The following is a 12,809-nucleotide window of genomic DNA, read 5'->3' as shown; positions in this document are numbered from 1 at the left end:
CATCTCGCTAGGTTTCAGGCAGGGGGCTCTCCCAGCCCTATCTGGAGATGTCATTGGGGATTGAAACCAGGAGCTTCTGCATGCTGTCAGGAATGAGCCAGCTTTTAGTGTAACTTCACAGCCTGCTGCAGAACAGAGAGAGTTAGATCTGACACAGGCTGAACAGCGCTCAGTGCACAGTGCAATTCCCCTGCCCCTTGGAATGCCAGTTGCAGAGGAAATGACTGAGAGCAGGCTGGAACCCAGCCAAAGCTTTCAGGAAGTTCAGACAGGTGTGAATAGGAAAGGAGACAGTTCGTCAGAGCAAGAAGAGGTGGGAGCTAATCCAATCAGCCCGAGAAGTCGATGAATGGGAGGGTTGCTTGATAGGAAGCAAAACAAGAGACGTAAGGGGTGAAAGGTCAATATCTTCTGTCAACATCGGACGCAGTCTTCAGAAGGGTCATCTCAAGTAATGATTACCTATGCTTACTATGTTATCAAGCTGGGAACCTGGACTCCTGACACATGCCAATTGTGTGTTTTACAGATATATACAGATGCATACAGGTACAAAGTATCTCTGTTGCTTTAAAAAAGTCCATCAATTCAAGACGTAACACCGAATAAATAACACCGTCTGCTTAACCAACTAACCAACAGACAAACAGCAGACTCACAGACTGACACACAGAACTGACATACATTAATCACAGATATAGTAGGGGCACTGGGCCTTTACTATAGCACAGGCAGAGGCAAACTTGGCCCTCCAGATGTTTTGGGACTATAACTCTCATCATCCCTAGCTAACAGAACCAGTGGTCAGGGAAGATGGGAGTTGTCGTCCCAAAGCATCTGGAGGGTCGAGTTTGCCTATGGTGGCTATAGCAACTGGCTTGGTTGACTTTATACCTGCGATTTATGCTCACGAAGGAAATTAATCCCTTCTTGTGTTGAGTTACTCCAACACAATGTGCAGAAAGGAAGGGAATGGAGGAAAAAATATATAAGGGAAGGTTGCCGTATTTGGGACTTTAGAGAAAAGTCAAGACATGATAGAAGTGTAATTATGCATGGCATGGCATGGAGAAAGCTGATAAACGTGTTTCTCCCTCATAACACTAGAACTTGTGGACATTCAGTGAAACTGAACCCTGGAAGATTCAAGGCAGATAAAATAAAGGTAGTTAAACAATAGAAGTCATTCCCACAGGAGGCAGTGACGGCCACCCACTTGGATGGCTTTAAAAGAGGATTAGACAAATTCATGGAGGAGAAGGCCATCAATGGCTACTAGTCGTATGACTTGGCTGGTGAAATAGATACAGTGACATGAACTGCTTTAAAACCAAGGTCAAGCCCTGGTTTCAACATGGCAGGACCCTACGCAAAATGAAGGATCTCAACTACAGACTTAGAAATTATCTCAAATTTAGCATGTTGCAATCCTTACATTCCATGACATGCTGATTCCTCAGGAAACACTTTGAAAGCCAGTGGCGTTTCCTCCTGTCAGCATTCGATGACTATAATTAGCATTTGGTAGCTGACAGCTTATGGGGTCTTGTTTCCATTTTGGCAGGTGTCAGGGACAATCAAGGGATGCCAACGAGACTAAAGCATTCACACTTCACATTTTGAATTATTATTATTACCATTCATTATTTCTTTCCTGCCCTCCCTCCTGTAGGCTTTAATACAGCATCACAAATGCATTTCCTTACAATAGCATGTTCAGTTTGCATCTAAATGTCATCAGTGCAGGGAGTGAACTCACTTTCTTGGAGAGGGCATCCCACAGCTGGAGCACTGTCACAACAAAGCCTAGCTTCAAGTCACTACCCTGTGAGCCATATCAATTGGGGGCATCCCCAGTGGGGTCTCAGCAATGATCTTAACGTGCAGGTCCAGTAGAAATGGTAGGAGATGTTTCTTAGAATGTGTGGGCAGGCAGTTAGTGACTGTGCCGTATGCCAGCCCCTCCTTCTACCTGGGGAATTGTGATTGTTCTATCAGCCACCCCTTGGGTCTCTGGCTGACGCTAGGTCAGCTCTAAATAAGACCTCCCTCAGCCATGATCTGCATGTGGATGAGGAGTTCAATCTGGTCTGTATCACTGAGACCTGGGTGGATGTGCCCTAGAACAACATTGCCCACTTTGCCAACACTTTGCAACCAGTTAAAAGTAGCATTTGACAGTCAATAGTGCAACTGCAATGAAGCGGAAGTTGCATTGGGATGCTGCATGGAAGAATAATGTGTGTAACTGTCTAGGTAGGCAGGTGTCAAGACACAATGGAAAGTGACACGGAGGGGGGAATTATTCCAACTATTACATGGATTAGCTACAGTAAATGGGAATCGGGAAGATTGAGATAGGGGCTGCGAGTGTCTGACACATATTAGCAGCAATGTGTAAATCTTTGAAAGATGTAGGAGATAATGTCGGTAGCTAACACTAAAGTGCCTATAGTGTGGGAATATGAGAACATTAAACACCAAGAGTAAGAACCCAGAGGGGACAGGTGTGAGTTAGTGGGTAGACTTGAAGCAGTAGACTCTGAGTCCAGCTCTGCCTGTAACATTTCTCCCCAGGCCATCAACCATCCAGTTACTGCATTTTGCACCAGCTTGAGCTTCCAAACCAGACCCAAGGACAGCCGCACACAGAGCAGATTTCAGTAATCAAGGTTAGCGATGCATGGACTACAGTGGTCAGGCTATCCCTAGCCAGGAACAGCCATAGTTGGCAAACCAGACCAAGCTGGTAAAAGGCACTCCTAGCTGCAGATGACACTTCAACCTCTAGTGACAAATGCATGACATTATGAAAAGCACACTAGGTTCCCACCCTATCCCAGCTGCAGTGATAAATGTAGGACAAGGAGGCACTCAGGGTGACATGCCGCATATTTCAAGAAGTTAGCCTTGCAAAGACAGTGGTGCCAGGCATGAATTTGGGAAAGTGAGTGCTCTTCAAGAGGACTCCCATAGCCACGCCCCTTCTAAGAGTCTACAAACAAAATGAATTTTTGACCAGAAAATACATTATACAGTAGCTTCAATACCAAGCTAGAGACTTCTCAATATCATCAGTCTAGCCTGATTAAGAGTTCTAGTGGATGCAACAGCTTGCTCACTATTTTGTGAAGTCTTGGTTGGTCGTAAAAAATAGTTTCTGAACTTTTCTCTAAACTAAAAAGTCCCAAACACTGTAAATATTCTTCATAGGGGAATTTCAGTGCATCTTCTACAAGGGAGGCAGAAAGAAAGAATGATTTATTTCTAACCTACTATCTGACACTATGGGTCTTATGTAAGATACAACCCACTTGCCAGTTTTAACAGCTAGGGATAGGGTTAGAAGTTAGAAAACCAACATTTTATATGTTTATTTGGCCACACTTCTAGGTTCTGTGCAGTATTTTAACTAAATCTGACTTATTGGCTAATTAAGTTGGAGTAGATTGTAATCAATTTTATGTCACTCCCATGTCAATACCTTGGTCCTCTCAGCCAAGTTACAGATGCAGAATGCTAACTGTCCTCAAACATTGGGCGCACGCAGGTTGGAAGCTGGCAGAGCAATAACTCATTACCCCAATGAGATGTCTTCCCCAGAAGAGTCCAGTCGGACCATGATGGTACCTATTGGTTTCCTGGGTGTTTTAGAGCTGATGAAGCTGCAGTGATGCAGCTGTAGCAAATTGTCCACTCATCAAATATGGCTTACCTTAGGATCCTCCTGGGATGCGGGTGGCGCTGTGGTCTAAACCACTGAGCCTAGGGCTTGCTGATTGGAAGGTCTGAGGTTCAAATCCCTGCGACGGGGTGAGCTCCCATTGCTTGGTCCCAGCTCCTGCCAACCTAGCAGTTCGAAAACACGTCAAAGTGCAAGTAGATAAATAGGTACCGCTCTGGCGGGAAGGTAAACAGCATTTCCGTGTGCTGCTCTGGTTTCGCCAGAAGCAGCTTAGTCATGCTGGCCACATAACCCAGAAAAACTGTCTGCAGACAAATGTCAGCTCCCTCAGCCAGTAAAGTGAGATGAGCACCGCAACCCCAGAGTCATTCGCGACTGGACTTAACTTTCAGGGGTCCTTTACCTTTACCTTTTTAGGGTTCTCCTAGGTTGCCAGAGTAAGAGGAGGGGAAGAGATTATACAAATTGCCCCAGAGACATTGTATCATGGCTCTTCATAAGTTTATCACTGTTCCTTTAATGACAAATGAGATATGGTGGACGAATCTCTGTAAAAGGCAGCTCCACCTCTACTGCTAATTTCCCCTCCACAATGTGCATCTTGCAGGAGATTGCTTGGGCTGTGTTTGAGAGAGTATCCTTCATTCACAGCAGGTAATGGTGAGGTGCCACAGAGCCTTGGGTGACCAGAGTGTGCACCCTTAAATGTGTTCCAGAGTCCTCTGCGTGGAGGTGACATGACAGATGTGGCAGGGGTGATCTTGGAAGATAGATAGGTCCAAATGTTTCCTAAAGGCTGGTATTTAGGCAGAGCCTTTGGGAGAGAATTTGTTTTAGCTCTTTGTGCCTATGAAAGAGTTAATGCATCTGCCAGCCCATAATTCCTGGCCCTGTTGAGTGTGGGAGGGGGCTGGAAGAGTAGCAATCACACAATCTCAGAGACCATCACATTGAATATGCACCGAACGCTTTAGGCAAGGCTTAACTGATCTCTGAGAAGTCTCTCATTGCCCGGCAATAGAATTTCATTACTCCCCAATCAAACTTTAGAATCAGCCAAACTGTGAGCATTTGAAAAGGGCTCTCTGCCAGGAACCAGCCTGGCTTACGCTCATCCCAGCAGGACCGGCCCTGTCATTAGGCAGAGTGAAGCTGCTGCCAAGGGCAGCAGATGCTGATTTCGCCACAGGGGGCAGCAGCATGATACTGGAGGGCAGAAACTCCATTTTTGTGTCCGCCCCCACTGCATAGCATTTCCTCTCAGAAGAAGGGAAGTGCCACAACCACTTTCCCCATGGGACCTGGCACACATGTCCTCCGCTGTTCTGAGAAAACCACTCCATCCCTATTTTATTTTATTCTTTGATACTTTTACAAAAAGAAAAACACACAACAATAAATTTTAGAAAAGGGCAAGATTATAATTATTACAGTATTTTAATTATTTTAATTAGATTTTTAAAAATATAAACATACAACAACAGAAAGACAAATCAGAATTACATATTGAGATTTATCTGAATCTCCTGACTTCCCCCCAGCCCTTCCATGGGCCCTAATGGTAATATTTACAACTGCATATTGAGGGCACAAGGAGACAACAGAGGATGAGATGGCTGGACAGTGTTCTTGAAGTTACCAACATGAATTTGACGAAACTCCGGGAGCCAGTGGAAGACAGGAGTGCCTGGCGTGCTCTGGTCCATGGGGTCATGAAGAGTCGGCCACGAGTAATCGACTAAACAACAGCAACAAATCAATACTTATCTAAAATTGTATCCTTCTAAATTGTCCATACTTTCCGTTACATTACAAGTGTGGTTAAAATCCTGCCATAGAAAAGGTCAAGATTAGACATGGATGCACAAAGTATACATATATTTTTAAATCAAGACTCCTTGCACTCTGCTCCGCTCCCCGTTTTCCACCGCCAAGGGCCGCCCTGCCCTCTGCCTGCCTGTCAGAGCCAGTGAGTCACACAGTGGGCCTCTGCAGTAGCAGCCTCTCGTCCTCCTCGCCCGTTCTCCAACAGCCACTACAAGCTTCCCAAGGGAGGAGGCCAACAACAGTGGCAATGGAGAGGCAAAGGGATGCTCCCTTGCTGCCAACGTTGCTTGGGACAAGCACCGCCTTCTCCTCCTCCCTGAGCTTGGCAGTGCCGGTATTGGCAGGAGAAATAGGGGCATTCTGGGATGAAATCGGAAGCTGGGATAGCTTTTGTAATTCTGGGACTATCCTTAGAAGATTGGGACACTTGGAGGGTATGCTGGTTGGCTACTGTCAGAAGAGGACAAGAACTGGTGTGGCTCCGCAAGTTCTTCTGATGTTCTTCTGAACCCGAAGCAGAGGTCAAAGCAGAGAGAACACAGAGTGAATCATAAACAGCATGGATTTGGGGTTTTTTTAAATCCATATTTACAGATACAAGGAAAATATTGGGAGTGGCACACGCACCTAGTAGCCTCTGGTGTCACTGCCTTACTACTGTAAGGTGCCAGCTTACATTGCTCAAGAGATTAATTTTGAATCCATCTTAATTATGTAAGTTCTTATGTAACAGGTCACTGTTTCCTCTTCCACTAAAAGTTTTGCAATAACTTTTTGGAAACCCGCTGTTGTTGTTGTTGCTTTTTGGGAGGGGGGGATACTCCCTTAGCTATGAATATGCAAATATCCGTTTGGGAAGCAAAACTGAGTGTGTGCGTGCGGAAGACACTTGTTAAAGAAATTAACACCTCCAACAACAGTGTACAAGCTGGGGAAAGAGGAAGAAGCTGATCTGCTGAGCCTCTCACTCGACGACCCAGATACATTCTCATCATGCTCTATCATATGCATATTAATGCCCTTAAAAAAAGAAGAGTGTTTTCATTTAGTTTCAAAGGGAAATGCATGTTGGCAAGGCTGGTTGTGCTTTGTGCCAAAAATCAGATGTCTATGCTCCAAACATATTATGCAAACACACATGCATTGACTTGATTTGCATAATGCCTTCTGATTACATCCCCCCCTTTTTTTTTGCAGATTTCTGAATATATCAACAAGGACTGGTGTGTCCTGTAGAGGTCTGGAGCATGCTGTTGGTCATGTTCTCAGTCTGGCTCGGAGAAAGTGTCTGGAGGGGAGGAGACATCTCCTGAGGGGCCCTGATCACTTCTCCCCCAACCCAGCACTCTTTTCAGGCCTTTACCTGATTCACATGCAGTTCTCACCACATCGAACCCATAGGAGCCAGCAGCTGCAGAATCAGGCTGTGGGCCTTTAAGAAGCAGGTGGCCCCTCAGAGGGGGTGGGGTTAACAGGAGGTCCAGATCTGCCACAGAATCATAGAACTGTAGAGTTGGAGGTGACCCCGAGGAGCATCTAATCATTTTTCATAAGGTTTCAGCAAGCAACTGAGACAACAGTTATTCTGGGTGAGTTTCCAACTAGCAGCTCCCACTGTGACCAGCCTGGGTTCTGACTAGGGGGAGAAATTCATTTCAGTTCATATGTATTGAATTGGCACTTTCTGAAACAGTATGAGAACCAAAACACAGCCATCCATTGAAATTCACACTTATCTGAATTTGCAATGCTCTTGTTCAGCCCAACGATGTTTACAGAAAAGCATATATTAGTGGAAAGAGGGCATAAACCAACACAGTGAAAAGTAGCATACAAAAATCCATTGTATTAGTGGAAATTGCTTTGCAAAAATGTGTATGCTAGTCAACACTATATACAAAAATGTGTTTATTATGTGAAATTTGGACTGAAATGCTTGGGATAGTTCAGCTGGTAGAGCATGAGACTGAAGGCAGCCCTGTTTAGGGAAGCTTTTAATGTTTGATGTATTTTAATAATTTTTTTTGGAAGCCGCCCAGAGTGGCTGGGGAAACCCAGCCAGATGGGCGGGGTATAAATAAATTATTATTATTATTATTATTATTATTATTATTATTATTATTATTATTTATTAATCTCAGGGTCGTGGGTGTGAGCCCCACACTGGACACAAAGGTTTCTGCATTGCAGGGGATTGGCTGAGATGACCCTCGTAGTCCCTTCCAACTCTCCATTTCCATGATAATGAATAATTTTCATGAGGATTTCAAAAAAGAGAGAGAATTTGCAAATTAGTGTGGAGATTTAGGGAACTGCATTTGCAACTGAAAAAATGAGAAACTGAGGGAACCTAAACTGACAGATCCTACCAGCCCTGCTTCCGAGTAACTGCATGGGATTGCAGCCTTGGAAGTGACTTGCTACTAAACATTTGCAGAAACTGGGAAAGAAAAACAATAGCAGGAGAGACTGTGGGACAGGCCAGGAAATTGGAGTCTACTGTTTAAATATCAACAGGACACGGTGACCCTGTGCAAGCAGATATACGCTGAGCTACTTTAAAATTGCTTTATTAACCACACTCACCTTGGAGACTTGTCTTTGTTTCTCAAGGTGGTGAGCAAATAATAATTTGAAGATGGAACCATAATGGTTTGTGTTACACCAAAGGTGGTATTAGAAGGGCAAAGATGGGCTGCCCTAAAAAATTGAAGCTGCGATTTTCAGAAACTGGGTTATTATGAGCACTTCATCTGGTAGGACTCAGTGACTGCTTAATTGTTACATGAATCTGCACCTTATATTTGCTCTGGAAGGTTGTTGTAATCTGCAGAGCTCTGAATAAGTGAAACCTCAAAAGCATCTAGAGCAAAATGGCTGGAATCTCCTTCACCCACGATGAAGATGGCAAGAGGGGAGAGGGGCATAGTTAAGGGATGAAAAGGCACACACCACCAACGGTGGGACATCAAGACCACATCCACACCATATACGGTAATTAAAGCACTATAGTACCACTGCAACTGTTTAAAGTGGTATCACAGTGCTTAAATGGATGGTGGGTGGGTGGCCTTAATCAGTTATCTCTGAGTCTTCATTCTAAAATTTCTTACACCAACTGAGGATGAGCACATGCACTCTTGGTTGCTGGGTGAAGATTTTTAGCTCAGAGAACTCTCTCTCTCTCTCTCTCTCTCTCTCTCTCTCTCTCTCTCTCTCTCTCTCCACAAGGGTCCACACACATAGAAGCCCAATACCATAAACATGCAGACCAAATGCACACCATACATTAAAAACAGTATTCCATCATGTTAAACTTGCAATAGCTTCCCCCAAAGAATTCTGGGAGTTGTGGTTTGTTAAGGGGGCTGAAAGTTGTTAGAAGACACCCCTATTCCCCTCAGAGAGCTCAATTTCAAGTGTGGTTTAGCGATTATTCACTGTTCACAGGGAACTCTGGGAAATGTAACTCTGTGAGGGGAATAAGAGTCTCCTAACAACTCTCACAGTATTTTAAATGTCAGGTGTGAATGTGACCCCTGAGAAAAAAGGTGGTTTGATTCTGCCACTGCAATCTAGTGTTGCTTCTTGCTCCACCCCATTTTGAGCCAGTAGTGACATTGCACACACACACCCACACACACAACTTCATGTTCAAATAATGATCATGCACCAAGTGGGGGCAAGGGAACAAATAGTTGGCATTTGTGCAGAGAAAGGTTTAAGGTCTGATGTTGCCTCTACCCCTTTCCTTTGGGTCCCCATTCTTTCTTGTTAGTTCACAGATGGCCATGAATTTTTATAGGAAGCCAAACCTCAGAGATCAAGACTGTGACAAGAAGACTGAAAGTCCTTGGAGATTATGATGAGGCAGACATAGCAACCAATTGTTCACGTGGTTTCTCGATTCATTTGCAAATGTCAATCTTATCAATTCAAAAGCTGTTTTGTTTTTTTAAAAAGGCAGTTCACTGTAATCAAATGTGGGAGTTTGCAGTGCCCACTCTGGCCATGAAACACGGCAGGCTTTCCCTCCTTACTTATCATTATGTGTGGCAGCCTCCAGCAAAGCAAGTGGAGTATTTTGGACTGCAGTTCCCAAACATCTGGAGGGCACCACTAAATTGATCAGTTTGACTCAATTGCTCAGCATGGGGCAGTGAGCAGCTGAATGCGTGACCTGTTAGGGAAGAGCCCTAGCTCAGGGGCAGAACAGCTGCTTTGCACAAAGAAGGTCCCGGTTCGTTCCCCAACATCTCCATGTAGAGCTTGGGGGAGACCTCTTCCTGAAACCCTGGAAAATTGCTGAAAATCAGTATAGACCAAGGGCAGGGAACCCTTTACACGCCATGGACCAATTTGTAAAGAGGTCAGGACTACCTACCTGTCATTCAGCTGCCATCACAATGATGTCAGGTGATTTGGTGCTTTGGAGTCCCAATATCAGGACTTCAAAGCACCCCACACAGCCCAGGCATTGGTTCTCCATGGGGAATTCCAATACCCGTTTGATCCATAAGAACATAAGAAAAACCTGCTGAATCAGGCCAACGGCACATCTAGGCCAGCATCCTGGTGGCCAACTAGTTGCCTGTGCAAACAGGACCAGAGTGCAAGAAGTGTGCCCTCCTGTGGCTTCCAGCAATTGGTATGCAGAGGCAGCAACCATGGAGGAAGCACATAGACATCCTGGCACATAGCCATTGACAGCCTTATCTTTCATGAATTCGTCCAATATTCTTTTGAATTCATTCAAGCTGGAGGCCACCACTGCCTTCTGTCTATCTGCTTTGTCTGTGCTCTGCATAATTATATAAACTTCTTAATAATAATAATAATAATAATAATAATAATAATAATACTTATACCCCGCCCATCTGGCTGGGTTTCCCCAGCCACTCTGGGCAGCTTCCAACAAGAGATTAAAAATACGTTAAAACATCAGTCATTAAAAACTTCCATAAACAGGGCTGCCTTCAGATGGCTTCTAAAAGTCAGATTGTTTATTTCTTTGACATCTGGTGGGAGGGTGTTCCACAGGCTGGGCGCCAGTACCAAGAAGGCCCTCTGCCTGGTTCCCTGTAACTTGGCTTCTCGCAGTTAGGGAACTGCCAGAAGGCCCTCGGCGCTGGATCTCAGTGTCGGCGCAGAATGATGGGGGTGGAGACGCCTCTTGTGTTTTCTCTAAAGTAAGAAGTCCCAAATGCTGCAACCTTTCCTCAAAGGAGTCCCTCCATCCCCTGATCACTTTGCTTGCCCTTATTAGTACCTTTTCCAACTCTACAGTAATCTTTTGGAGGGGAGGGGACCAAAACTGCACACAGCATTCCAATGCGGTCGCATCATTGATTTGTATAATGGCATTATGATATCTGCAGTTTTTTTTTAAATTCCTTTCCTAATGTTCCCTAGCATGCAATTTGCCTTTTTCACCATCGCTGCACACTGGGTCGACATCTCCATTGAGTTAACTGCTGTGACTGTAAGGTCTCGTTCCTGGTCAGACACTGCTATTTCAGACCCAACGAGCGTATATGTGGAATTTAGATTCCCACCCACCCCTGACATGCATCACTTTATATTTGTTTACACTGAATTGCATTTACCATTTTTAGAGATCCTTTTGAAGCTCTCTGCAACCTCTTTTTGTTTTAACAATCTGGAACATTTTAGTACATACCCTCCAACATTTCTCTGATGAAAATAGGGATGTCCCATTCCAGCCACTCTGGGCAACTTCAAACATATATTTAAAAACATAATAAAACATTAGACATTTAAAAACTTCCCTATACAGGATGGTTCGGGGGTTGGATAACTCCATACCGTCCAACATTTCTCCAATGAAAATATTATTATTATTTATTGAATTTATATACTGCTCTAAACCTGGGGGTCTCAGGGCAGTTCACAAAATAAAATCAAGATATAAGACCACAAAATACCTAATAAAAATAAAACAACAACCCAATAGCTCCCCCTCCTAAAGAAAAATGGGACATTCCCAGATCAAATCAGAAACTGGGATGGCTTCTCTAAATCAGGGACGTCCCTGGAAAATAGGGACACTTGGAGGGTCTGTTAGTATCCTCAGCAAACTTGACCACCTCATTGCTCACACCTAACTCTAGATATGAGCAAGTTTAAAAGCTCAGGATTCAGAGGACTTTGGCTGTGTAGCCCATCAGCAGTAGAGTCAAAGCCTGCTTTCTCTGCCCAATGCACAGAAAGGGGCACACTGGCTCCCACTTGTGCACTGACAGCCACGACTCTACCTGATGTCACATGCAATGTCAAATGTTTAGTAGGTGGGTGTAATTTGGGGGGAAATGGCCTCATGGGCCAATTTTCAACATCAATAAAACAGTTGAATGAGCTCAAAGCAAAAAGAAGGAAATAAAAATATATATCTGGGAAATCAATGGAAAAACCCCTGCCAGAAGTAAAATATCCAATGGCAGTATAACAGTGCAACAGTATAATGGTGTTGTGCTTTCTTGAAAGTCATGGTTTTCAGAACGTATTTCTAAAATAGGGTCTTTTTTTGAAAATGGTGGGAATTCCTGCAGCCAGCCAGAAATTGCTTGTTCCACCACCAGAATCTCCAATGGGGGGGGGGGCATGGAAAGACAAGGAAGATGAGGGAGGAGATCCCACAGATCCATGGGAAATCTCAAGAAACATGTCCATAAACAGTTTGAAAACTGGTTCATGAAGTGGAGCAAATCTGTCTTTGGATTCTCTGTGCACCAGGCAATTTCGGATTTTCACAAGGAAAAATTCCCCACAGCAGCAGAACATAGTGAAAAGCTCCCAGACACAGATGAATCCATGGGCACACAAGCGGCAGAAAATCCACATTAAGCCAAGGCATGGATGGGCCCTGGTTTGCACATAATCATAGATAGCTGCTGTTAGCTGGTTGCATTGGGTATTGTTTAGATGGTTGCCATGGAGACTTCCAATTACAAGCTTTACACAGCTTTGTCCCTTTATACACTATGCTTAAGAAGGTCTTTGTTTAGGGATCCTGGGCCATTAGGTTCAAAATTATGAAAAAGGTGTAGAAATTAGCCGTAGTCTAATGTGCAGAAATACCTGGCTGTAAAAATCAGCAGCCAGGTTCTAACACTTCTCCACTGCTTGTTGTTAGCAAATATTAAAGTACAAAGAAATCCAGCCACACCCTTTCCAATAAAACTGACTTTTAGTTTGGAAAGATGAAGAAGACATGTGAGGCAATGTGGCACCTACTGAGAACTTTATATTGTGTTTCATTTATACTAGTTGAGTGATC

The sequence above is a fragment of the Podarcis gaigeae genome (genome assembly GCF_964106915.1).
Source record: "Podarcis gaigeae genome assembly, chromosome: 8".
In the NCBI taxonomy this organism is placed as follows: domain Eukaryota; kingdom Metazoa; phylum Chordata; class Lepidosauria; order Squamata; family Lacertidae; genus Podarcis; species Podarcis gaigeae.
The sequence above is the reverse complement of the archived record's forward strand: the minus strand, read 5'-3'. Positions refer to the sequence as shown.